Source organism: Notamacropus eugenii, chromosome 6 (assembly GCF_028372415.1).
Source record: "Notamacropus eugenii isolate mMacEug1 chromosome 6, mMacEug1.pri_v2, whole genome shotgun sequence".
In the NCBI taxonomy this organism is placed as follows: Eukaryota; Metazoa; Chordata; class Mammalia; order Diprotodontia; family Macropodidae; genus Notamacropus; species Notamacropus eugenii.
Genome location: NC_092877.1, coordinates 106,305,690 through 106,332,155, shown reverse-complemented (window position 1 = coordinate 106,332,155; position 26,466 = coordinate 106,305,690). Strand labels below are relative to the sequence as shown.

The 26,466-nt window shown below is 39.8% G+C and overlaps 1 long non-coding RNA gene across 1 annotated transcript; it reads left to right on the top strand.

Moving 5' to 3' along the window:
- Positions 1 to 22,396: 22,396 nt before the first annotated feature.
- Positions 22,397 to 26,081, top strand: LOC140510540 (uncharacterized). The gene is made up of 4 exons (XR_011969273.1): positions 22,397 to 22,426; positions 23,459 to 23,593; positions 24,025 to 24,269; positions 25,772 to 26,081. It is a non-coding gene; the product is annotated as an uncharacterized lncRNA (long non-coding RNA).
- Positions 26,082 to 26,466: the final 385 nt, after the last annotated feature.

Here is a 26,466-nt window from a genome sequence, read left to right as displayed (position 1 = left end):
TTGGACAATGACAAACATCAAAGTGTTCTGGAAGCATTGTTTGTTTTAACCCCCTAAATTGGGCCATATGTAGTGATATACACACAGACAGACATGTACATATATTATACATATATGTATATATGTGTATGTTCATCTATAGATGACAATTCCTGCCTATATTCTGATAACCTAAGCACCTTGGGCACTTGGGCACAACTTGGACAGAGACATTATGAAATAGAAAATCACTCTCTTTTAAGATTTAAAGCCACAATGAAGAATTCATCCAGTACTTCCAATGAGAATATTGCCTGTGTCTATGTGATGCCAAGATATCCAATTAATAGGATGTTTTGCATGAACTGACTTTATCTGAGCATGGCATAATGGATAAAATGCTGGACCTGGAGTTCAGCAGGGGTGTTTAAATTCCACTTTTGATACTTCATGTGCTTTGTCTCTTTGGGCAAACCTGTGGATCTCTCTGGTCCTTGGTTTACTCATCTTCCAAAGGATGGAGCTAGACAAAATGATCACTCAAGTTTCTTCTGACTCTAAACTTATTATGCTTATGTTTGGTGTTGTAAAAGATAAATAGCCAGAGAACAATGGGTTTTTCACTTCTCATTTGGATCTTTTATCTTTCCGTAGATGCGACCGTTGAGTGCTAGCAATGATTAGCAAGATTCTTGCATAGCCATGACCTTGGAAAGCACCACAATGACCTTGATTTTGCCTCAGTCAGTAGCTACCTCTTGGGATAGTAAATATTGACATTCCCCCTTAGAAAAATCAATATCTCCATATTAGCTTCCAGTTTCATATATTGATGAGCAGACCTGAAGGCCTCAAGGGAATATGGGATGACTTCAGCACTTGAGAATTCGACCTCACCACTGAGAGCTCAGCTAATTTGCATTTTCCCCAGTGAGTCTTGGCCTCATGACTTTTATTCCTATTATCCCCTTTGAGTGTTTCTATATGCAAAAAAATTTGGCAGAATCATTACAGAACTAAACAAAGAGGAGAAAATGGTTTGTTTTTTCAGTCATCTGATGAGATTTCTTCAAATTCAGTGGAATAATTTACAACAGTAACTTCTAGATTTTTAAAAGTAGTTTGTTGAAATTGGAGGATGAAGAGATTTGTTTTGTGTTATCTGTATTTGGAGAACCAAATAATCCAGGCTAACTTTATTTTCTCTGGCTTCAAAACATTGTATAGGTTCACACAAAGATTTTTAAATGAAAAGTAAAAAATTCAGAATTTTCTCATCAAAAGATCTCAAAAAATAAATTTGAGTGCTTTTTGTAGATGTAGACAGAAACAAAGGTTGTCCTTTATTTTGTGGAATTTAACAAGACATTCCATAAAATTGACCAACCAGTATCCTCACCCAGACTTTCAGTCTAGCCCTTATTCTAAGGTGCTCACCAATGACAACTTATTGGGGAAAAAAAGGGCTAAACAAATGAACTGAAGAATAATCCAAAATATGGACATAGAAATATCTGCCAGCCTTTGTTCTATTGACTTTTCCTCCAGAGAAATTAGTGCCTTCATTAAGGGAAATGATGTCACAAAAATCTCTCCCCAGTTTGAAATGATATGAAATGATCAACATTGTCGAAATGGTACAGGCCACATGATCAGAGACTATAGTTTGGCAGATGAGCAGCTAGGTGAGATAGTGGATGGAGAGTTAGGCCTGGAATCAGGAAGATTCATCTTCCTAAATTCAAATCTAACTTCAAGCTGTGTGACGCTGGGCAAGTCACTTACCCATTTTTGCCTCAGTTTCCTTATCTGTGAAGTGAGCTGGAGAAGGAAATGGCAACCACTATGGTTTCTTTGACAAGAAAACCCCAAATGGGGTCAAAAAGAGTTGGATATGACCAAAAACAGCTCAATAACAACAACAGAGTTTGGCAGCTTAGTGAAGGATGGAGCACATGGAGACAAGGACCAAATGCAAAGAGAGTTTGCTTTCTGTTCGTGCCAAAACCAGTTCCATACCTGGATTTTCATCTGAAGCTTTGGTTCTTCCTATTCCGACTTGAGCATCTGACTGTGCCCTCCCCCACCCATGCAGATAAATCACCTTAGTTTTCAAGCTTAGCTTAATCAAGAGTGATGCTAGATTTTCTTTTACTATTTCCCTTTTGAATGAAAAGAGAAGGTTTGAAAACCATGTCAGTTCCCAAAGTCAGGTTGCAAAAGAACATATTTAAATTTGAGACCAAAGACAGCAAAGACCTTTGTTAAATCCACCTGAGTGACAACGAGGGCACCGTTGTTCTCCTGACTTACCATTTGGCTAAGCCCTGTAGCATCTAAGAGGCACTGCTGGTGTGTGTGTGCGCACGTGAGAGGAGAAAGAGAGAGAGAGAGAGAGAGAGAGAGAGAGAGAGAGAGAGAGAGAGAGAGAGAGAGAGAGAGCTCATGTGCATTTTAACAGCTGCCAAGTGAATAAGAATTAGACAGTCTTACATGCTCCAATACCAAGAATTCAGGGAGTTGGACTAGATTCTCTCCCCAGGGAAATTCAGGTCACATAATAGGTTGCAGTAACAAAGAGCAATTACAATGACAACAGTATGAAGGAACGTAGGACGAAAGAAGGCTGTAGAGAAAAGCGCAGGAGACCCAGCAGAGGAGCAGATAGCTGCCACCAAGTCCTTGGGCAGAACATGCAACTCCCCTTTTTATTGATGCTACAAGGAAGCAAGCTGTGTGGCATCTTTTAATTAAATGGGCTTGACCACGTTCCAAACCTGAACTCACGAAACTCACTGGGTTTTCAGGTTGCCCTCTTTCTGGGAAGTGTCTGTTGTTTCTCTGGGAGAGTTTGGTTCAGGCTGCAAAATTCAAAACAAGAAATCACCACAAATAAGACAGTACTCATGGCCAAATATTTGGAGATCTTGGCACAGACTGTTCATGACCATGTGTGTTTATGTTCTCCTTACAGCTGGAGCTCGGAGAAGAGGCATCTGATAGCAAGAATAATCAATACCCTTTGGAATTCTCAGAGGCAGGAACAAATGACCGCTTGAACAAACACGCAGCTAAAATGTCCAGTTGGGAAGGCCTGGTGTACAGTGTTTGGAATGCACTAGGACATACCATGTTATTTGGAATTTACTTAAAATAAGATTTGGTCATCCACTGGAGAATAGCCTGTCCTGACAGAGGTTTGGCCTGATGACCTAACTGCCATCGCTAATGGTCCCTGGCTCCTGAACTGGAATGTGTCAAGTTTGTCCTTTCCCTAAAAGGGTGGTGAGTTAGAAGCTAAGGATTTCAGCCAAAAAAAAAAAAAAGGAAATGAATATTCTATATCACACCAGGGAAATTATTCCATGATCATAAAACTCTGAACCTCGAATTCCTATTTTGGAGAATTTGTATCATCATCTTGTCATTATCAACAGAGACAAAGACAGATGCAGAGATACAAAGACAGAAATAGAGTCACAGATATAGAGAGATGGAGTCAGAAAGAAAGGATGCTGTGTCCTGGCTATGTGACGAACGCCAGAAGCAATAAGGCAGATTGACAAGGTACATAGGCAGGGGTAAGTATGTCAGGATTTGACACAGATCTAGGCAACATTCAGGGTGAGCTGAGGCAATTAAATATATAGTATGATGGAAGGACAGAGATTGTGGCCATCAAGAGAAACAATGCAAAGCTATAAGTGATAAAAATTCAATTCAATTCAATGTCCTCATAAAATCCAAGAAATCATGTTAGGTCAGGGGATCCAGAGGCAAGGAAGAAAGTTCCTACATTCAAGGAACTTACTTTCAATGTGTAGAATCAAAAATGTTCTTGAGCATTTTTCAACCTAGATGAACAGTATTGTCACAGGTGAAAATAAAAGGAATGGGGATGAAAGGAAAGGAAGCAACATGTTTAAAGAACTACAATGAGGTTAGTGTAACTACATTATACAGTACATTGGAGGGGAAAACTGGAAAGGTAGGAAGGGGCCAGATTACGAAGAACTTTAGTGACAGACAGAGCATTTTATATTTAATCCTGTATCTAATGAAATTTACTGAATTTAGGAATTGGCACGATCAGACATATGCTTTAGAAAGTCACTTTGGCCACTGAGAGAAAGATGGATTGATTGGAGTGGGGAGAGAAGTGAGGAAAGGAGATTAGTTAAAAAGCACTGCAATCAACCAGTGAGAGGTTATCTGGGCCTAAACTAGGGTTGTGGACACCTATGTGGAGAGAAAAGGACATATCCAAGAACTGTTGTGAAGGTAGAAATGAGAAAATTTGACAACAGAATGGATATGTGGGGTGAACGAGAAGTTGAGAATGACACTGCATTTGTAACCCTGGGAGACTTGGAAGATAGTGGCGGCTTCATTAGTAATGGAAGTTCAGAATCAGAGAGAGTTTGGGGGATAGATAATGAATTCTGTTTTAGACATGCTGCATATGAGGCATCCAAAGTGAGACATCCAAAAGATGGTTGGTGATGTGCAACTGTAGCTCAAATGAGAGATTAGGGCTGGAAATAGATCTAAAACTCAGCTATATAGATGATAAATGAACCCATGGAAGCTTATAAGATCACCAGGGAGATAGTATAAGAAGGAAAAGAAAACAAGGCCTAGGACAGCAACTTGGGGTGCATCCAGTTGGTGGGCATTCCATGGAGGATAAAAAAACCAGCAAAGGAAACTGAGGAATCATTGGATAAATAGGAAGAGAATAAGGGGAGAGTGCTGCCACAAAAACCTAGAGAGGAAAGCATCTCCAAGAGGTGATCAATAGTGACCAATACCACAGAGAGGTGAAGGATGAGGACTGAGAAAAGGCCATTGCTATGACAACAAAGAGATCACGGGTCACTTTGGAGAAAGCCACTTCAGTTGAATGATAAAACTGGAAAGTAGATTGCAGAGAATCTTTTGTGTTTGTCTTTTGTTTTTGAAAAAGACCATGACATCAGAGAAATGATGAGATGACTTGCACTTGACTTTGTTTTGAGTGAGGGAAGGCTGTGCAGGTCACTAGCCTCACTTTCCCCTCCCGAGCCATCTGGATCCAGTGACCAGATATTCATCAGGATGACTGGAGAAGGCTCAGGATGCAGAGAAGGAGAGAAAGGGAAATAGAAACAGTTTTCTTAAGGAATTTAACATTGAAAGAATGATAGCTAGTGGGGATGGTAAGATCAAGTGAAATTTCTGTTTTTGTTTTAAGAATGGGGGAGACATGAAAATGTTTGTAGGCAGCAGGCAAGGAGCCAGTAGTTTGGGAAAGACTGATGATAACAGAGGGTAGGGATGGTAATGATGGAAATCTGCTGGATAAATATGGAAGAGATGGAGCAAGGGTGCATCTAGAGGAGTCAGATTTGGCAAGGAGGAGTCACCTCTTCTTGGGAAACCAGAGTGAAGGAAGAGATAATGGTGTTGGGGGGACCTGGGGAGTGATCAATATGAGAAGTGGAGGAGTGTAGAAGTGGGGTTTTCAATAGCCTTAATTTTTAATGAATTAGAAAGCAAAGTTCTCAGATGAGAGGGTGGGAGAAAGAGAGTCTTGAGGACTGACAAGGAGGTTTGAAACAGCTACTCTGGAGAGTGGGATAGTGAATCAATAAGGAGGGAATAGGATTTTGCCTTGCTGCAGTGAGGGCCATGTTGAAATTAGATAGCATAAATTAATAGTGAATTCAGTTCACACAGTTTTGTGATTTCCTCCAACTCCCTTCAGTAATAATATATGAATAAGTAAGGAGAAAAATGGTAGAAGGCAGCTACATGGCACAGTGGATAAAGCACTGGGTCTAGAGTCAGGAAGACTCATTTTTTAGAGTTTAAATACGGACTCAGACATTTACTAGCTGTGTGATCCTGGGCAAGTCATTTTGTTGTTTGCCTCAGTTTCCTCATCTGTAAAATGAATTGGGAAGGAACTGGCAAGCCGCTCCAGTAACTTTGCCAAGAAAATTCCAAATGGGGTCACAAAGTGTCAGCCACAAGTGGAATAACTGAAAAAAGGTATGACTGATGATAGAACAAAATGGCAAAGAGTTCAAGAGTATAGGTTAGCGTAGAGTTGTTAGTTCACCAAAGGGTGAGGGAAGGGAAAGAGGGAAGAAAATGTAGCCAGTTGCAGGGAGGACGAAGAACGAGATTAAATTTTGTAGGCTTAGGGGAAAAACAGAAACATAAAAAAAAAATTATGATCCAATAAAGGAATTTAGGAATTTATGAACATAGAAGCAGAACAACTGTGGTTGATGGCAAACTCAAGGGAACGACTCTTTCTGTGTATGACTAAGGAGGAGTAACAGAATAGGTCATGAGGACTGAGGAGATTGAGGGACTAGGAAAGTAGGGTATTTGATGGAGCATCAATATGTACGTAGAAGTCCTTTAGTATGAGGGGAGAACTTTCCTCTAGTGCTTTCCAGTTTGGGTTGACCCAACTAAGAGTATAAAGGAGTGAAGCCAGAAAGAGTTGAGTAAGAGGAAGAAGAAAAAGGGTGGGGATAGGATCCAAAAGAGAAAAAGGAACTGGATTAAGGAGGGGCTGGAAAGCACCCAAGGAATGATGACATGGGACATGGGTATTTTTTTTTTGAAACAGCAACACAGGTGGGTTGTTTTTGTGACTTGGGAGATAGAAGTGGGTGGGTCTTTCTCGGTCTCGAAAGTGGTTTTTATTATTTTTGGTGAATTATAAACCCAAAATAATATTATTGCCATTTATTTTTGTTAGTATATGAATGTATGAGTGTGTGAGTATACAGAAGAGCTGGCTTTTTTAAGTAAAGGGAAAATGAAGGAAGGAAAAAGGCTTAAGAGGGAATTGGAAGTCTGGGAATACCTCCAGTCTTCGCCCAAGGAGGGAATCTGTCACCTGTCCCTTTCCTATACTCTACTGTTTTTTGTACTTTGTCTTCTGTTCCCTGGTGCAGACTTCTCCTTGTCTATTGCCCAAATTCAGAATTTTCATTAGCCGCTATGCTCCATAAGCAATCTGCAGTGCCCAGCTGTATCATATTTTAACTTTTTAAAATAAGGATTCTGAAGATTTCTAACCACCACCCCAAGGGGATGAGAAGAAAGGAAAAGCAGCTGAACAAAGGCATGCATTCATTAGGACTGTCTCTGAAGCATTAATACAGCTTCCTCTTCTCCAGGGAAAACCACTGGGCCCTCCATGTTTAAGTGTAGAAAAATGTGATCCTAATACGTGTGCAGGTTTCAGATCAGAAACCTGGGTTTGATGCCAAGGGGTGGGAATGAGACAAAAACCTGTTTCACTAGAGGATTTGGGATGATATACAGGTTTTCTTTTAAATAATCATCTTATAAAGGGAAATGAAAACACTCAGACACAAACTAACATGGTGACAAATCTCATGAGCTGTGGAAGGCACATCTTAAATCCTTTAAAAAAGAAACAAGTTAAGTCACTGCCTACCATCCCCAACATCTAAATACAGCTATGTTGAGTTAATGGATTTTTAAAATGAGTTTTTCTATAAAATCATTATTAAGAATGACTCTTAGTGTGTACCAGAAATGTGTAGGATTACTCATAGACACCTCAGCCTGATCAGATTCAGTCTAAGTGACAATGAATAGGCATGAATGTCGAGGCCAATGACCAGATTCCCCTGTAGTTCTCCCAACCCCCCCTTTCTTCTTCCCAGATGGCAGACTTCCTTGGAAGTCCCAGACTCTTCTGCTCTTCCAGGCTGCCCACAAAGAGAGGACAATGGTGAGAACAGCCTGAGGGTGTTATGTTCATTACCTCAGTTCCAACGCCTGTTATTGAATTTGGCTTTGTGGATGAGGAAGGTGCCAAGAGATAATCTTTCCACAGCACATGGTTGCTTTTCTAATCCTTGAAGCTCTTTGGAGGACTTGTGCTATTAAAAACCAAGCTATTATATCCTAAGACCAAGGTACTGTCAAAAGCTAATGCAATCTTAGGCTGCTTTCAGAGAGGGATAATGTTCAGGACTCAGAGAGGCAATAGCCCCCTCTACTCTACCTTTTTTGACCAAATTAGGAGTATTGGGCTCATTTTAGAGAGCCGTATTTTAGGAAAGGCATTGATAAACTGGACAGCATCCAGAGGAAGGCAGGTATACTGAAGAGCCAAGGTGATACAATGGCAGAAGTGCTGGGTCTGGGGGCAGGAACACATGAGTTCAAATCCAGCCTCAGACACTTACTAGCTGTGAGATCCTGGGCAAATCACTTAACCTCTATCTATCTCAGTTTCCTCCATCTCCTTCCCCTACAGTGCCCCTTGATCTCCCTTTCTTTAAGTCCCAAGTAAAATCCCATCTTTGACTGAAAGCCTGCCCCAATTCATCCTAATTTCAGTGTCTTCAATCCTCAATTATTTCCTATTTGTCCCCTAGATAGCTTGCTTTGTGTATGTTTGTTTGCATGTTGTCTCTCTCATTCAATCTCAAACTCCTTAAAGGCAGAAATCTTTTGCCCCATTTGTATTCCCAGGGCTTATAACATGCCTGGAACATAGTATGTGATGGGGATGAAGTTCACACTGGACTCCTAAAAGGAAAAGACCATGCCTTTGGGATCTGGACCCCCAAAAGGAAAAGCCCCCAGACTTCCCCACACAGCCCAGATCTCTTGCATTCCCCTGAGGCATCACCCATCCCAAGAATTCTTTCAACTGTCCTTTCATTTTGACTCAGATCCAGCTCCACAGCCCAGCTCTTCATTGTCTGTTACCTCCAGACCACCCCAAGAGATTTTCCACCCTTAATTCCATCGAGACCCCTTCTCTGTAGCCTCCTGGTCAATCCAGGCAATTGGTCACTCCTAGATCACATCCAGATCTTTCCACAGTCTTTCTGTGTAAAAGGTCCATCTCCCCCCCTATAAAATTGCTCAAATTCTTAAAATCTGGCCTGCTTTACCAGCATCACAAATGCTCAGATTCTTAAAGTGTGGCCGTCTTATATTGGTGGTACAATAAACCACGTTACTTGCACTGAAAGGAGGCTTGAGTGGTCAAATTCTTTCAAGGAAAAATCCACGCCACTTGATCTTGAGTTTGGGAGTTCCCAGTACCCCTAGACCACAACAGTAGGTGCTTAATAGATGTTTATTGATTGATTGCGTAACAGCACCTATCTTCTAGTGTAGCTTTGAGAATCAAACGAGATAATAGCTTTGAAGAAAACAAGAGCTTCAATAAAATAGCAAAACCCACAGAAATTACCTGCCAACAAAACCCAAGAGAATCTGAAGAAGGAAATCCCTCTGTCTTCCAATAATTCAATGCTCCAAAGAAGCCCTTGATGGTGAGAATATTCCTTCCAGCAATATATCCGCTCCTGCCTATCCTCCTCCCCAGATGTCATCACAGGTTCAGCCAAGGCACTGGAAGCCCTCCTTGAATTCTCTTGACAATGGAGACTGAGGGGTGCCCATTAATTGGGAAATGATTGTACAAGTTATGGTAGAGAAATGTAATGGAATTCTGTTGTACTGTAAGAACTGATGCAGGATAAAATGAGCAGACCCAAGGGAACAGCTTGTATAATAATGGTTGCTGTCCTTTGTTTTTTTTTTTAATTTAATTTTATTATTATTATTTTTTAATGTTTTACAATCACTGCCATAAAATTAAGATTTTATCCCCCCCACACCTACCCCCCACTACCCCCTCCCTCCCCATGACCGCATTCTACATATACTTTCCTATTGAGTACATTTTCACTATAGTCATGCTATGTAGTCGAACTAAAATAAATGGAAGAAATCATACAACAAATCAAAACATGATACACAAAAACACACACACACACAAACATGATCTGCTACAGTCTGTGAATGACTTCCATATTTCTTTCTCTGAGTGTGGAAGGTATTTTGCCTTAGAAAACCACCATTGGGATTTTTTTTTTAATAAGTTCTTGAGTTATTACGAAATTCCAAGTCTACCAGAAATACTCTCGCACACTGTGGTCATTGCTGTGCACAAAGTTCTCCTGGTTCTGCTCCTTTCACTCAGTATCAGATCATATAAGTCCTTCCAGGCCTCTCTGAAGTCTTCTTGTTCATCATTTCTTATGACACAATAGTATTCCATTACATTCATATACCATAATTTATTCAGCCATTCCCCAATTGATGGGCATCCCCTTGACTTCCAGTTTTTGGCAACTACAAAGAGTGCTGCTATCAATATTTTTGTACATATGGGACCCTTTCCCATTTTTATGATCTCTTGGGGATATAGTCCTAGTAGCGATATTGCTGGGTCAAAGCATATGCACATTTTTGTCACCCTTTGGGCATAGTTCCAAATTGCTCTCCAGGATGGTTGGATGAGCTCACAGCTCCACCAACAATGAATTAGTGTTCCAACTCTCCCACATCCTCTCCAGCATTTATCATTTTCTTGTTCTGTCTTGTTTGACAATCTTATAGGTGTGATGTGTTACCTCAGGGTTGTTTTGATTTGCATCTCTCTAATCAAAAGTGATTTAGAGCATCTTTTCATATGATTATAGATATCTTTAATTTCTTCCTCTGAAAATTGCCTGTTCATATCCTTTGACCATTTATCAATTGGGGAATGACTTGTATGATTATACATTTGAGTCAGTTCTCTATATGTTCTAGAAATGAGGCCTTTCTCCCTGATCTTAGCCGTAAAAATTCTTTCCCAATTTACTACATCCCTCCGGATTTTGGTTGCATTGGGTTTGGTTGTGCAAAAACTTCTCAGTTTAATGTAATCAAAATTATCCATTTTGCATTTCATAATGCTTTCTATCTCTTCTTTAGTAAAAAATTCTTCCCTTCTCCATAAATCTGATAAATACATTATTCCTTGCTTCTCCAGTTTATTCATGGTATCAATCTTTATACCTATATCATGTACCCATTTGGACTTTATTCTTGTGTATGGTGTCAGGCATAGGTCTATGCCTAATTTCCGCCACATTGTTATCCAGTTTTCCCAGCAATTTTTGTCAAACAGTGAGTTCTTATCCCAGAAGCTGGGGTCCTTGGGTTTATCAAACAGGAGGTTGCTATATTCCTTGCCTCCTGTGTCTTGAGTGCTGTCCTTTGTTCTTAAAGAGGACCAAAATGACATCATATGATAAAGTAAAGTCTCAGTGTGTCCAACTGTGGCTGATCAGACCAATATAAGCTTGGAATGCTCTATCACAGGCTGGGCACAGATAGTCCATATGAATATTTGGGGTGGATACTCCAAATTTCCACATTCTACATTTCCTTTGTGCTGTCTCAATTCTGCTTTGCTCATAGAGCACAGCATCCTTTCTGATATGGGTATGCCATGCTGAGTGGTCCTGTGCTAGTGTCTCCCATGTCGCACAGTCAAATCCAACGTTCTTGAGAGAGACTTTGAGAGTGTCCTTGTATTGCTTCTTCTGACCACCATGTGATCACCCGCCCCATGCCAGTTCTCCATAAAACAGTCTTTTTGGCAAGTACACATTTTGCATTCGAACAATATGGCCAGCCCATCGGAGTTTTGCTCTCTGAAGCATAGCTCGAATACTTGGCAGTTCAGCTCAAGCAAGGACTTCAATGACTGGTACCTTAACCTGCCAGGTGATCCTTAGAATCTTCCTAAGACAGTTCAAATGGAAGTAATTCAGTTTCCTGGCATGGCACTGCAGACTGTCCATGTTTCACAGGCATACAACAATGAGGTAAGCAATGACTCTGTAGACCATCAGTTTGGTAGTCAGTCTAATACCTCTTCTCTCTCAAATTTTTCTTCGGAGCTAGCTCTGGCAATGCATGCATCAACCTCATTGTCAATGTGTACATCCCTGGAAAGTACACTACAAGGTAAGTGAACTTATCCACAGCATTCAAACCTTCTCCATTTGTTGTAACCAATGTTTTCACATATGGGTGGTATGGTGGTGGTTTTTTGGTGTTAATTATTAGGCCAAATTTAGCACAGGCAGCAGAGAATTGGTCCATACTTTGTTGTTTCTCAACTTCAGAGGCTGCATTGAGTGTACAGTCATCTGCAAACAGAAAACCATGCACCAACACTCCCTTCACTTTGATCTTGGCTTGTAGCCTTTTCAAATTGAAGAACTTATCATGAGTATGGTAGTTGACCTTGATGCTGTGTTCATCTTCAGTGAAAGCATTTAACAATATGGCTGAAAATATTATCCTAAAAAGTGTGGAAGCAAGCACACAACCCTGTTTCACTCCACTTGTGACTGGGAAGGCACAAGAGCATTGTCCGCTATCCAGAACGCAGGCATACATGCCATCATCACATTGATGTAAAATACTGATGAGCTTCTCTGGGGAACCAAATTTTGACATAATTTTCCATAAACCCTCAAGACTAACAGTGTCAAAGGCCTTTGTCAGATTTACAAATGTGTACAGACCTCTGTTCTGCTCCTGGCATTTCTCCCAGATTTGTTGGGTAGCAAACACCATATTGACTGTTCCTCGGCCCTTTCTGAAGCCACACTAGCTCTCAGGTAGATGACTATCTTCCAGGTGAAGGATCAGTCTATTAAGGAGGACTCTAGCAAGAATTTTGCCAGCAATAACTAAAAAAAAGAACTCCCCTGTGATTGTTGCAGGACAATATTCGCTTTACCTTTATAGAAATGGACAATGGAGGCGTCCTTGAATTCCTGGGGGATAACCTTCTCTTGACATATAACCTGGAAAATTTCAATCTGCTTTTGTATGAGCAATGGTCCCCCTACCTTGTAAATCTCAGCTGGGATAGAATCAACACACCAGGTGATTTGTCAGATGAAATGAGCTTAAAGGCCCTCAAAACCTCTTCTTCAGTTGGAAGTTCAGCTAAGGAGGGATTGACTCCAACCTGAGGTAAACAGTCAATGGCCTCAGTATTGATTGATGATGGTCTGTTGAGAACACTATGGAAATGTTCAGCCCATCTCTCTAGGATTACGTCCTTATCACTAATCAATGTAGCTCCATCAGCCCTGAGTAGTTGTGATGCACCATAGATTATAATAATATATATAATGTATATATATGTATATATGTGTATGTATACATATATATAGGTATGACAATAGCAGCATTGCAAACACAAACAACTTTGAAGGACCTAGGAAAGTCTGACCTATGAAATAACCAACCATGGCTCTAGAGGACTTATAATGAAATATATAATATATAACAACAACGCTGCAAACGCAGCTTTAAAGGACTTAGGAAAGTCTGATCCATGCAGTAATCAACCATGGTTCCATAACAAAATGTACTATCCATTTCCAGACATAGCTGATGAATTCAGAATAAAAACTGAGAATATTTTTCCACGGGCAATAGGGGAATTTGTTTTGCTTGATTATACTTGTTTGTAAAATGTTTTTTCCCCCTAATTTCTTTCTCAATGGGAAAAGGAAAGGAGAAATAAGGGAAGAGACGGAAGATTTTCATTGATCGAAAAAAGTTTAATTTTTTTTTTAAAAGGGAAACCAGTGGAATGCCAGATATTCTTTATTCTTTCCACCACATAAACCACCCATCTTCTTTCTTATTTTTTTTATTATATTCTTTGTATGCACCAATTTTTTCCTGTGTAACTCCTTATTTGTGATGTATCGATTACTATTCATGTTTACTATGTCTCTCCACTGCCTTTGGATAATACACAAGTTCAATTTTAAATTTTAAAATTATCATAGTGTTTATTCTATGGCTTGTAGTCATGATGTAGTGGAAAGAACCCTGGGTTTAGAGTCAGAAGACTTGAGGTCAGATTCTTTCTCTGGTGCTACCTGGGTGACCTTGGGCAAATCATCTGACCTCTCTGAGCTTCAGTTTCTTTATCTGTAAAAATTAGATTAGAAGGTCTTATTCTTTTTGGTTTCATGTATCTCTTTGTCAGTGTGGTGAAGACTATGGGATCCTCAGAATAATGTTTTTAAATGCATAAAACACATGAGATTATAAAGGAAACCAATTGTTGTTGAATCATTTTAGTTGTGTCTGACTCTTTGTGACTACATTTGAGGCTTTCTTGGCAAAAATACTGGTTTCTGGATTGCCATTTCCTTCTCCAGCTTATTTTACAGATGAGGAAACTGAAATAAACAGGGTTAAGTGACTTGCCCCAGTTCACATAGCTATGAGGTAATCCATCTAACTGCATTCATTAGTCAAATTCTTTTGAGTAAGTATGAATCTTATTTTAAAAACTCCTCATTGTTCTGGGGCTGATGCAGTCAGTACAATGACACTGCAAACAGGTGTCTCTGAAGGAACTCACTAGACTAAGAAAACTAAGTGGATAGACCTCTGGAGCTGGAGTCAGAAATACTTGAATTTCAATCTGGCCTCAGACACTAGCTGTGTAGACTTAGATGAATCATTTAAACTCTTTGTGGGGCAACTAGGTGGCACAGTGTGTAGAGCACTGAGCTTGAAATTGGGAAGACTCATTATCTTTCTAAGCTGAAATCTGGCCTCAGATACTTACTAGCTCTAAGACCCTGGACAAGTTACTTCACCCTATTTGTCCCAGTTTCTTCTCTATAAAATGATCTGGCAAAGGAAATGGCAAACCACTCCAGTAGCTTTGCCAAGAAAACTCCAAAATGGCATCATGAAGATTTGGATAAGACTGAAATGATACAACAACAAGAGATCTTCAGTCACTTCATCTGTAAAATGAGGGGGTTGGATTTGGCTCCCAAGAACCCTTACAGTTCTAAACCAGTGATTGTGTGATTTATATAAACTGTTTTTCCACCTTGGATTTGGTATTGGATTATCTTCTTAACAGAGATGAACAACTTTGTTGAGCATATATCTCTCAATTTTATGTCTCACTTAATATTCATAATTAAGGAGTTGTTGAACAAAATTGTATCTGTTGTTACATCTTTCAAAGAGTCTTGTGTGACTTCAACATATACATATGGAAGATACCTTGTTAGAGCACAGTGGGTTTGATCTACCAAATTAAAGGCTTTCTGAGTAGTCACAAACAAATGAGCACAGTGGGGTATTTTATTCTCTGAATCTTTCTATCTACTGTGTAACTGTATGCACATTCTACTACTGTAAAATATCATTTGCAGAGGAAGCCTACCAGTTCTCTTTTCAGACCTTTATTAAGGATGCTCTTAATACACACATGGAGGCAGCTAGGTGGCTCAGTGAATAAAGTGCTGGGCTTAGAGCTAGGAAGACCTGAATTGAAATCTGGCCGTGGACACATACTAGCTGTGTGACCCTGAACAAGTGACTTAATGTTTGTTTGCCTTATTCCACTAGAGAAGGAAATGGCAAACCATTCTAGTATCTTTGTCAAGAAAACCCAATGGACAGTATGATCGACAGAGTCACAAAAAGTCAGACACAACTCAACAGCAACAACAGGAATACATATATACAGAGATTATCTTCATAAATATTTTTGTGTAAATGGGAATGTAGGAATATATAGGTCAGTAGTTATTAATATTTTCTTGGTCACCTGCTTTTTGCAATGCTCTGGTCTGACATATTTTCCAAGCTTTTGGTGGAAGCCTCCCCATCCTCTGATACCTTGAAAAATAATTTGTCAATGCTCTCAGAACTATCCTTTTCAGTGCAGACCTCTTCTGTGTATACTTGGTATAATACAGCTTCTCTTCCCATCTTTTGCTTTCTTTAGTGATAGTTCTGTTTCTTCTTGTAGCCCACTTAAGTCTGTGATGCTAGTTTCTAGTTTTTTATTAAAGAGATTAGAATTACAGAAAACCTATTGACATCCCATCAAGGCTCCTAAGCAGCTAGATACTCAAGTTTGAAAAGATTAGGGGGAGAGGGAGAAGAGTGGGAGGAAAACTTTCCACCTGTGAGAAACATGTTTACTCTAAACAAAGAACATTACTCATTGTGAAGCCGGGAAAGTTCTTATTATATTTTAGCCAATTATTCTATATTCCTAGTGAATGAGTTCCTCCCAAACAGAGAGCACATTTGCTCAAATAAAATGTTTTTTCCGCAATTTGTATTTCCCCCCCTTCTCTCCATTGGCTAGATGCAACCTCCTGAATTATCCTCTTCACTTTTTCCTCCCTGATAGGTTCCCCCTCAAACAGCTTGTTAAGCATGCAAACAAGTTTCTGACCTTTTATGTAATCAGAAGCCTGGTTCTGCTAAGTCACAACTCTGATTAGAACCAGTCACCTCAGATTTACATTCTGCTATCACTCAAAACTAAAAGGAACTTTAATCCTGTGGAAACAGAATTCCTTTGTTTCCCACACACCCAATGAAATGTCTGTCTTAATTTCAAAAGACAGAAATGGACACATCTCGTAGCAGCTCTGGTCCAGTGGCATACAGCCTGACCCAATGTCAAGGTCAACTATTCAGCCATTAAGTCTTCTCTCTCTCCCCCTGTCTTGGAAATCCTCACCCTACCATGAAGCAGAGTGTAATACACAAGGACTGCTGGCTGAGGGAACAAAGATATCTGGAGAAACAGTAAGAAGAGCTCTCTGATCTCTAGAAACCGAAAAGATCACTGAGAACCAGTCACCCATGTGATCTGCTATGAACTATGAATTGCTAAGCAATTAAGCACAAAACCTGGGGAACTTGCCTTCCCACCATATCAAGCAATGAGGTATCCAAATGAAAGGGAATTTCAAATGCTTTATGATCCAGGGGGAGCTGTCCAGGGTGTCTGCTAAGAAGTAATTGTTTTAGATAAAAAGCTCCACACACAACTATGACAGTTCCCATAAACTGATATAAAGAAGAGAGGGACTTTTTAATCACCACACCCCTCTAACCAACCATCCACTTCAACTGTGATGAGCTCTGTATCTCAGTTAAAAAAGAAAAACAACAAAAACATAAGCAAACAAAAACTAGAGTATTAGAACTGCAAATCAGCCTGTGAAGACAGACCCGTGGGTAGGGTTTACAAATAGCAGCTGAAAATAACCAACCAAATAGAGAATGTAGGTTCTCTGTTTCTTAAAGGAAAATTCTATTAGTTTACTTAATCATTTATAATTGAGACCAAGGGATGAGAGGCAGTGTGATATAGTGAACAAAGAGCTGGCTTCTAGCCCTGCCTCTGACAAGTGCTAATGGGTAACCCTAGGCAAATTACTTAACACTCAGGAGCCGGGGACAAGTCTCTGAGACTCTAAGGTGGAGAGAAGTTTCAAATCTTCCCTGGAAGAAAGTTTCCTCAACTGCAGTTCCCTAAACCAAGCTTCTTAGTACTATTGGCCCCCAGTAATAAATTAAGTTCCACTGCTATATAATAATACAGAAGAAAAAAGTCCCTTCTAGCCCTAAAATCCCATGACATATGAATGCAATTCTCCATAGCCTTCAAGGTTATAAAGAATGCCCTAACACCACAATGGAATTCCACAACATCATGGTGAGATGCTTCATATTTTACTCAAGGGATCCTTGCTTCCTCATTCATGTGGATAAAACTCTGCATCTGCACACTCAACTTGTCAGACTAAGACCTTTTCAATATTTTAGATGAGTTGTTCTTGTCTCTGTATTCTCTCCGGCATTCATTTTTTCTTAAATCACCTGGCATCTAGGTGGCCTGGTGGACAGAGCATTGGGTCTGGAATCAGGAATATCTGAGTTTAAATCCAACCTCAGGCACTTAACAGCTATGTGACTCTGGGCAAGTCACTTAACTCTGTTCTCCTCAGTTTCCTCATCTGTAAAATGAGTTGGAGAAGGAAATGGTAAACCACTCCACTTTGCCAAGAAAACCCCATATGGGGTCACGAAGAATTGAACACAACTGAAACAATTGAACAACCACATAGAATGTTAGGATTGGAGAAAGGAAAATTGCTTCTCTCCCTTCACTGTTGTTGTTAGTTAGCAGTTTTCCATCTCATCCAACTCTTTGTGACCCTATTTGGGGTTTTTCTTGGCAAAGATACAAATGTGGTTTGTCATTTCCTTCCACAGTTCATTTTATAGATGAGGAAAGTGAGGCAAACAGAGTTAAGTGACTTGCCCAGGATCACACAGCTAGTAAGTGTTTGAGATTGAATTTGAACTTTGGTCTTCCTGATTGCAGGCTCAGTGTTGTACCTATTGTGTCACCTCCCCTTAAGTCTCCATATTTAAAATGACCAGATTCCAGATACATGATGATTGTCTAGGATGATTGTCTTGTGATTAGGAGTGGGGAGAAGAGTAGAGAAGAATCCTTGGTTGCCTTTGAAGATGATTATTGCAAAATAAAAACAATATGAATTGAGAATCAAGAGAGCTGGGTTTGAGTTTTGTCTTTTGACACTTGACTATGTAACCTCAGGCAATTCATTTAATGTTCTTAAGTCTGTTTCCTCATCTGTAAAACAGAGAGACTAATACTGCTAGTATAAAACTCACAAGGTGTTGTAAGAATCCAATGAAATAATATATGTCCTGTGCTTTGGTAACTTCACTGATACTTTTCACCAAGAAAATTATCAGTGCCTAGGTTCTATAGCAGGAACAGTCAAGTCTGTAAGTAGTGTATGGATTCAGAGAGGAGAGGATCAATCAGGAGGTAAATGTGATCCTCTGTAAAACTTTCACAGAAAGAAGATTTATTAGAACCATAAAGGAGGCAGAGCCAAGATGGTGGAGTAAAGGCAGGGACTCACCAAAGTGCTCCCCCAAACCCCTCCAAATACTTTTATATAATGACTTTAAACAAATTCTAGTATAGCAAAAACCACAAAAAGTCAAAGTAAAACACATTTTCCACCCCAAGACAACTGAGAAGGTTGGCAGGAAAGATCTGTTGCACCAGGATGAGAGAGATGCTCAGTCTAGCAAAAGCCTCACCAGTGTAGACCAGCCTCCATCAAACCAGGAGCAGGCACCGGAGCAACCAAATCTGTGGCAGAGTAGCAGTTTCTAGACCTCTCAGTTTACAGACGTTAAGGGGATCAGACAACAGGACAGAGGGAGATTTACATGGGTCCCTTTGCTGGCACCATGGGCAGGACTCTGTTGCATTGGCAGTATGTGGATCTGGGTCACAGCCCTAGGTCTTAGTCCCAGTACTAGGAGGAGCACTAGCACAGCAGAGCTTGTGCTCACAGTGGGATAGGGACCCTTATCACAGTTTCAGGATTGAAAAGGGTGCTTGTGGTTGCTCACAAACCAGTGCACAGTAGAGGAGAGTAGTAAACATACCTCTACCTAGATCATACCACCTTAGAAGAACCCAAAATTACAGGTCCCCAGAATTACCTCTGAAAAACACTGCACAAGAAAACCTGAAGTTTGGGACAGTGCCCCCTTCACTTGGGAAGCAGATTCCCCACTTTAGCACAGAGTTAAAAGTCAAGAAATAGGCTGGAAAATGAGCAAAAAAATAGAAAAAAATTCTGATCATACAGAGTTATTATAGTGACAAGGAAGATCAAAACACATGCAGAAAAAGACAAGTCAGTCAAAATTCCTGCATCCAAAGCCTCAAAGAAAACTATGAACTGGTCTTAGGCCATGGAAGAGCTCAAAAAGGATTTTAAAAATGAAGTAAGAGAGGTAGAGGAAAATTGAGAATAGAAATGAGAGTGACGTAAGAAAATCATGAAAAAAGAGTCAACAGCTTGATAAAAGAGGTACAAAAAATGAAGAAAATAGCACCTTAAAAACACAATAGGTCGAATGGTAAAAGAGGCACAAAAACTGCCCTGATATTCTAGAACCAGAGGGTAAAATAGAAATGGAAAGAATACACCTATCACCTCCTGAAAGAGATCCCAAAATGAGAACTCCCAGGAATATTACAGCCAAATTACAGACCTCCCAGATCAAGTAGAAAATACTGCAAGCTTCCAAAAAGAAATAATGTAAATATGGTGAAGTCACAGTCAGGAAAACACAAGAGTTAGCAGCTTCTACATTAAAGGATCAGACAGCACATAATATGAAATTCTGGAGGATAAAAAGAGCTAGGATTATAAACAGGAATCACCTAATCAGCAAAATCGAGTATAATCCTTCAGGAGAAAAAGTGGAAATTCAATGAAATAAAATACTTTCAAGCATTCCTGATGAAAAGATCATGATGAAAATTTGACTTTCAGATGCAAGAAGCAAAAGAAGCATAAAAAGGTAAACAGAAAGAAATCACAAGGGATTCAATAAAGTTAAAGTGTTTATCTTCCTACATGGAAAAATTATACAACTCCTAAAAACTTTTTAATTATTAAGGTAGTTAGAAAATGTATACATAGAAAGCAGACATATGTGTTGAATGTGATGATACGATTATCTAAAAAAATAAATTTAGCAGATGAGAAAGAAGAATGTACTGAGAGAATGGGAAAGGGAGAAGCAGAATAGGATAAGTTATCTGACATAGAAAAGACCTGAAAGAGATTTTACAGTGGAGGGGAAAATGGGGCAAGTGGGGAGGGGAGCACATGAATCTTACTCTCATCAGAAATGGTTCAAAAAGGGAATAATATACACACTCAGTTGGGTGTAGAAATCTATCTTATCATACAGGAAACTAGGAAGGGAATGGAATAAGAGAAGGCGGGAGAGGGAGACAGCAGATAGAAGGGAGGGCAATTTGGAGGAGGTAAAAGTCAGAAGCAAAACATGTTAGACATGGACAGGGTAAAAGGAGAAGGAGAATAATATAAACAGAAGCCAAATAGGAGGGAGAGAAGTACATAGTTGGCAATCATCACTGTGAAAAAAAATTTTGCAGTGAGTTTCTCTGATAAAGACTTCATTTCTCAAACACAGAAAACTAAGTCAAATTTATAGAAATAAAAAAGATTCCTCAATTGGTAAATGGTCAAAGGATATGAACAGGCAATTTTCAGACAGTAATCAAAGCTATCTATTGTCATATGAAAAAATGCTCTAGGTCACTATGGATGAGAGAAATGCAAATTAAAGCAACTCTGAGCTATTACCTCACACCTGTCTGATTGGCTAATATGACAGAAAGGAGAATTATAAATGTTGGAGGGGACATGGGAAAATTAAAACACTAATATACTATTGGCGAAATTGTATACTGATTCAACCATTCTGGTGAGCAATTTGGAACTATGCCCCAAAAGTTATAAAACCATGCATCCTCTTTGGCTAAACAATATAACTTCCAGGTCTGTATTCCAAAGAGATAAAAAATCAAAAGGTAAAGGACCTATCTATATAAAAATATTTATAGGAACTCTTTTAGTGGTGGCAAAGAATTGAAAACTGAGAGGATGTTCATAAACTGGCAAATGACTGAACAAGTTTTTGTATATGATTGTAATAGAATACTATTGTGCTTTAAGAAATAAAGAACAGAATGCTCTCAGAAAACATGAAAAGACTTACATGACTTATATGAACTGATGCAAAATGAAATGAGCAGAACCAGGAGAACATTGTATATGGTAACAACAATCTTGTAGTATGATCTACTGTGAATAACTTAGCTATTCTTAGTGAAACATGGATTCAAGACCATTCTGTAGTGCCATCCATCTCCAGAGAAAGAACTGGTAAACATGAGTAGAGATCAAAATACTTTTTCTTTACTTTTTAAATTTTTCTTGGTTTTTTGTCTGTGTTTTCTTTCACAGAATGACTAACACTGTAATGTGTTTTGCTTAATTACACATGTGTAACCCATGTCAAATTGCTTGCCTTCTCAATGAGGGAAAGGAGGGAGAGAATTTGGAAATCAAAATTTGGAAAAAAAAAAGAATGCTAAAATTGCTTTTACTTGTAATTGAGAAAAAACAAAATATTGACTAAGACAAAAAAAATAAACATAAGGACTGGGGTTTTGACAAGTAAATATGACTCCCATCAAGATAATAGATAGTTGGAGAAGGGAGAAATATAAAAAGAATCTTGATAGAAGACAAAGCATGATGCTCAATGTATCTACTTTGAGGAATGGTATTAAGAACAAAATGAGTCAGGAAGGGATATTTGGGGGGACTTATCATCAGGAAGTCATAGCTGATGTTTGGTTGTTGTTATATTATATTACATAATAGACCCTTGATGAAAATGATATTTGATATTCACAGCCTGGCATGATTTTGGTTATAACTTCCTACACCAGATGCTTTCCATCTAAGGATGCTATCCAAGACAGAAAGAAGGTGAAGGATACAAGGACACAGCTTGTACATCCCAGAATTCTTCTCTCTCTCTCTCTCTCTCTCTCTCTCTCTCTTTCTCTCTCTCTCTCTCACACACACACACACACACACACACACACACACACACACCAGGCCAACCCATTGTTAGCAGCAGAGTGTAACAGCTGGGTCCGGGCTGCTGCTGATGGCAACTGTCACAATTGGCTGGCCTACAGTCATTACACTTTTGCTGTGTAATTATTCAGTAATAGCCCATGAGGGTCAAGCGTGTCAGAAAACACATGGGCACAGAGATGAGAGAAGTAAGTAAAAAAAAAAAATTGACTGCCTGCTGTAAGTAACTATGTAAAACAGGTCAGGTATTTTCTGCCCTCATAAAAAAAATCCATCATTAGGTAGCTGTCATTTTCCCCGAGATCACTGTATTATGTATGTGTACTAGGGCTACCAATTAGTTTGAACGAAGGCTAAAAATAAATAAATGATAAGGCTTTTTCTATTTTTACTCAGGATAACTGGGACTTGGATTGGGGGGAGGGAGGTTGAAAAAACATTAAGGAGATACTATATAACACCATTTAAAGAAACCATAGGAATCATTTACTGCTTCTCTCTCATCTGTTTACAATTGGTCCGGCTCCCTCATCTGTGGGACCTGTCAGTCTGGGAGGGGGGCCTCCGAGGTAGGCAGTTATTCACTGTTCATTAGTTTATTCTTTCTTAAGATCCTCTTATGTAACTGATTTGTTGGGCAATCGAACAGTCAGGTTGCCTCATGTGCCCACAGGCACGAGGAAGCCTGGCACTACCTTAGATAAGCAGCCGAATTATTCTGGGTGACAGTCAGGGTCAGGCTCTCTGGGAGATGGTGAGGAGCGTACTGGGGCCTCCTACACAGGACTCAGTATTTGAGTTGAGAAGTTCCTTATACAACCAAGCCACACAAGTGCCCCATTTCCTGAGCATCTGTATTTGGTGAGAACTGGAAACCTCTCTGCTTTCCCACTGAAGGCCTCTTGCTTCCTCCCTACAAGGTCGAAAACATCGTTGCAACATTTAAGAGGCCCAAAGCAGCAGTTTGGGGTCGGGGAGAAAGAGGAGGGAGGTGAGCAAGGTTGCAAGGGGCTCTCAGGGTTTAAAAGAAAATTTAAAATCTCCTAAGAACCCCTAGCAAACATGCACACACAACACACAAAGAGAATCAAGGCAGCAGCCATTGGTGCCAACTTAGGGGGTGGGGAGAGGGGTGAAATAAAGGAGGGAGGGATCAAAATATGAGAAAAAAAATCTATAAATTGTCTGTGATAGATGTTTGTTTGTTTTCCATAATGCAGTTGGACAGACTCCTAGAATCACCACCTGAGAAAGCTGGCAGGTCTGTCTTACAATCAGAACATACTGCTCATGGCCTCAGGTACCAAGATCTTTCTCTAAAGCTCAACTCTGTCATATCAATGGGGAAATACCAGGTCAGTTCTCCATGTCTTCATCTCCCTGAAAGAACTAAAATAGAATGTAAGCTCTTTATGGACCAGGGTTACATTGTCTTTGTATGTGTAAGGCCTAGCACATAGTAGTGCTTAGCCATCAGTGTTTTCAGTGTCATGTATGGTATGAATGTAAAATAATTCTTCCTGGTATGTGACAGTCAGAATTCAAATTGGGAAGAATTTCAGAAAATTTCCTCACCAGTTTTATTTCTTTAAGGACTGGAGGAGGAAGATGGAAGAGAGCTAAAATGGCTTGGGACAGGGGGTGGGGAGCCTGGGGCAGTATTTGAGGACCTACAGGGCCATATGTGACCTTGAGGCCTCAAGTCACCCTTGGCTTGGGAGGACTGGAAATCTGAGAGTTTTAGTTTAATACATGGAATTTAGTCAATCTCTCATTCATTCAACAGGGATTTATTAAAAGTCTACTAGGTAAAAACCACTGTGCCAGCTGCTGAGGAAGATATGGAGATAAATAAGAAAGCATCCTGGTCAGCTGTCTGGCCTCCCTCCACCACAGTGTGTGGCAAATAGAAAGAGCACTGGATACAATGAGCACCTGTGATTCCAGAGGATCAGGGATGAAACAGCTCCTGACAGAGAGGGGATGGACCCAAGGTGGAGAATGAGACAGACATTTACAAACATGGATAAAGTAGGGATTTGTTTTACTTAACTCTATATATTTTTTGGATTCTTTTTTTTTTCTGCATTAGGGATGAGAGGTGGGAGGGAGAAGGAACCTAATATCAGGGTTGGTAGTAAAATATAACAAAAGGGAAAAAGGGAAAGGAAAGGAAAGGAAAGGAAAGGAAAGGAAAGGAAAGGAAAGGAAAGGAAAGGAAAGGAAAGGAAAGGAAAGGAAAGGAAAGGAAAGGAAAGGAAAGGAAAGGAAAGGAAAGGAAAGGAAAGGAAAGGAGAAAAAAGGAAGCAATTAAAGAAGCAAGCATGCAGACAATAATAGAAGGAAGGCCAGAGGGAAATACAGCTAAGCAGGACAGATCTGAAAAGTCACATGTTGAATTTATTATATACTTCATAACACCTTATTTACTTAAAAGGAAAATCAAGCTATGTATAATGAAACTTTGCAATTTCATGTATAATCTTCTTTTTCTGTTCTACTTTGCATATGGAAATGCTCATTTTAGTTAGTGTTAATTTTGGAATAAATAAAAGAGACAACAGTGGACTAAGAGTCATAGATGGGATAAATCTTAGCTTGGTCACTGCTGTCTGGATGACCTTGGGCACATCACTTAACTTCTGTGGGGTTGAGATGGGAGGGATTGAACTAGATGATTTCTAGATCTAAATCTTTTGATTCCAGAATAATCTTCCTACCAATTCTCAAAAAAAAGGGGGGGAGGGGGGAATCTATGGGTCAAGAATCAGTATGGTGGTCAGTCTGCTGGAGGCTTTGATGACTGAGGCATACTGTCAAAGATTTGCCAATCCTGAGAGCTTCTAAGGAACAGAACGAAATTGAAGCAGGCTCTTGCCCTACGGGGAATGGGGCTGACAAAATAGCCCTGTCCTAAACCTGTGATCAGGCAATGAGGTGGCAGAATGGATAAAGCATCAGGCCTAGAGTCAGGGAGAGCTGAGTTCAGTCCTGGCCACAGTCACTTACTAGCTGTGTGACCCTAGGCAAGTCACTTAACTCTGTTTGTTTCAGTTTCCTCATCTGTAAAATGAGTTGGAGAAGGAAATGGCAAACTTCTCCAATATCTTTGCCAAGAAACCCCAAAAGGGGTCATAAAGAGTCCTATTCAACTAAAAACTACTAAACAGCCACAGCAAGACCTGTGATCAATGACGGACTGAAAGGCAGGACACTTGAAACCCATACTCCAAGAGCAGAAGGGGCTAGTCCTCCACAGGCATAGAGATAATGACCTGCAAGTTCTGTGTTGTATCAGAGAATCACATTGCACATTAGGCTTAATGTCAATACCAGGAGTGGGGAACCTGTGACCTCAGGGTCATATGTGGCCCTTCTAGATCCTTGGGTGAAGCCTTTTGACTGAGTCCAAGTTTTACAGAACAAATCCTTTCATTAAGGGATTTTTTTTCTCTGAAGGACCATCATATAATACAAACAATTACTCATTATTACATCAAATTTTAAGGCTAAAGAATCACTTTCCTCTCCAGCCCATGCGGTCACCCAGTCATCACAACTGAAGAGGAGTTGAATAAAGCTTTGGCGGGAAAGAAGATCGCACCTCATCTCCAATGCCATTTTCTGCAGAAGGCCTCTTTCATCCTCTCAGATGAATGAAACTTCCCCTCTCATTACCTTCCATATCCTCTGTATGTATCTACCTACTTTACATATTGTCACCCTCATTAGAGCATAAGCTTCTTGAGAACAGGGACTGGTCTTGCCTTTATTATATCCCCAGTGCTTAGCAAAGTGTCCGGACTATATCAAGCACTAAATAAATGCTTGTTAATTGATTGACTGAATGTGTAACATTCCCAACTCATCTTCTTTCAACCTCTATTGGAGCACATCCAGTGAAGGAAATTCACTATTTCATGAAGTAATCCACTCAGTTTTTAGGGAGCTCTGATTTCTAGGATATTTCTCCTTATATGAAGCCAGAATCTGCCTTCCTGCCACTTTTCTCCATTCTTCTTAGTTTTGAGTGTAATCACCATGTCGATTGACTTGGATTTGTAGTTGGAGGAACCAAATTTAAATCTTTGCTTTGCCATTTACTTCCCAATCAACTTTGGGTAAGTCACTTAACATCTATTGGTCTCAGTGTCCTCCTCTACAAAAGAAGGTCCTTGGACAAAATGCCCTTTGGAGACCTTTCCAGCTCTCTCATCTGATACTTCGT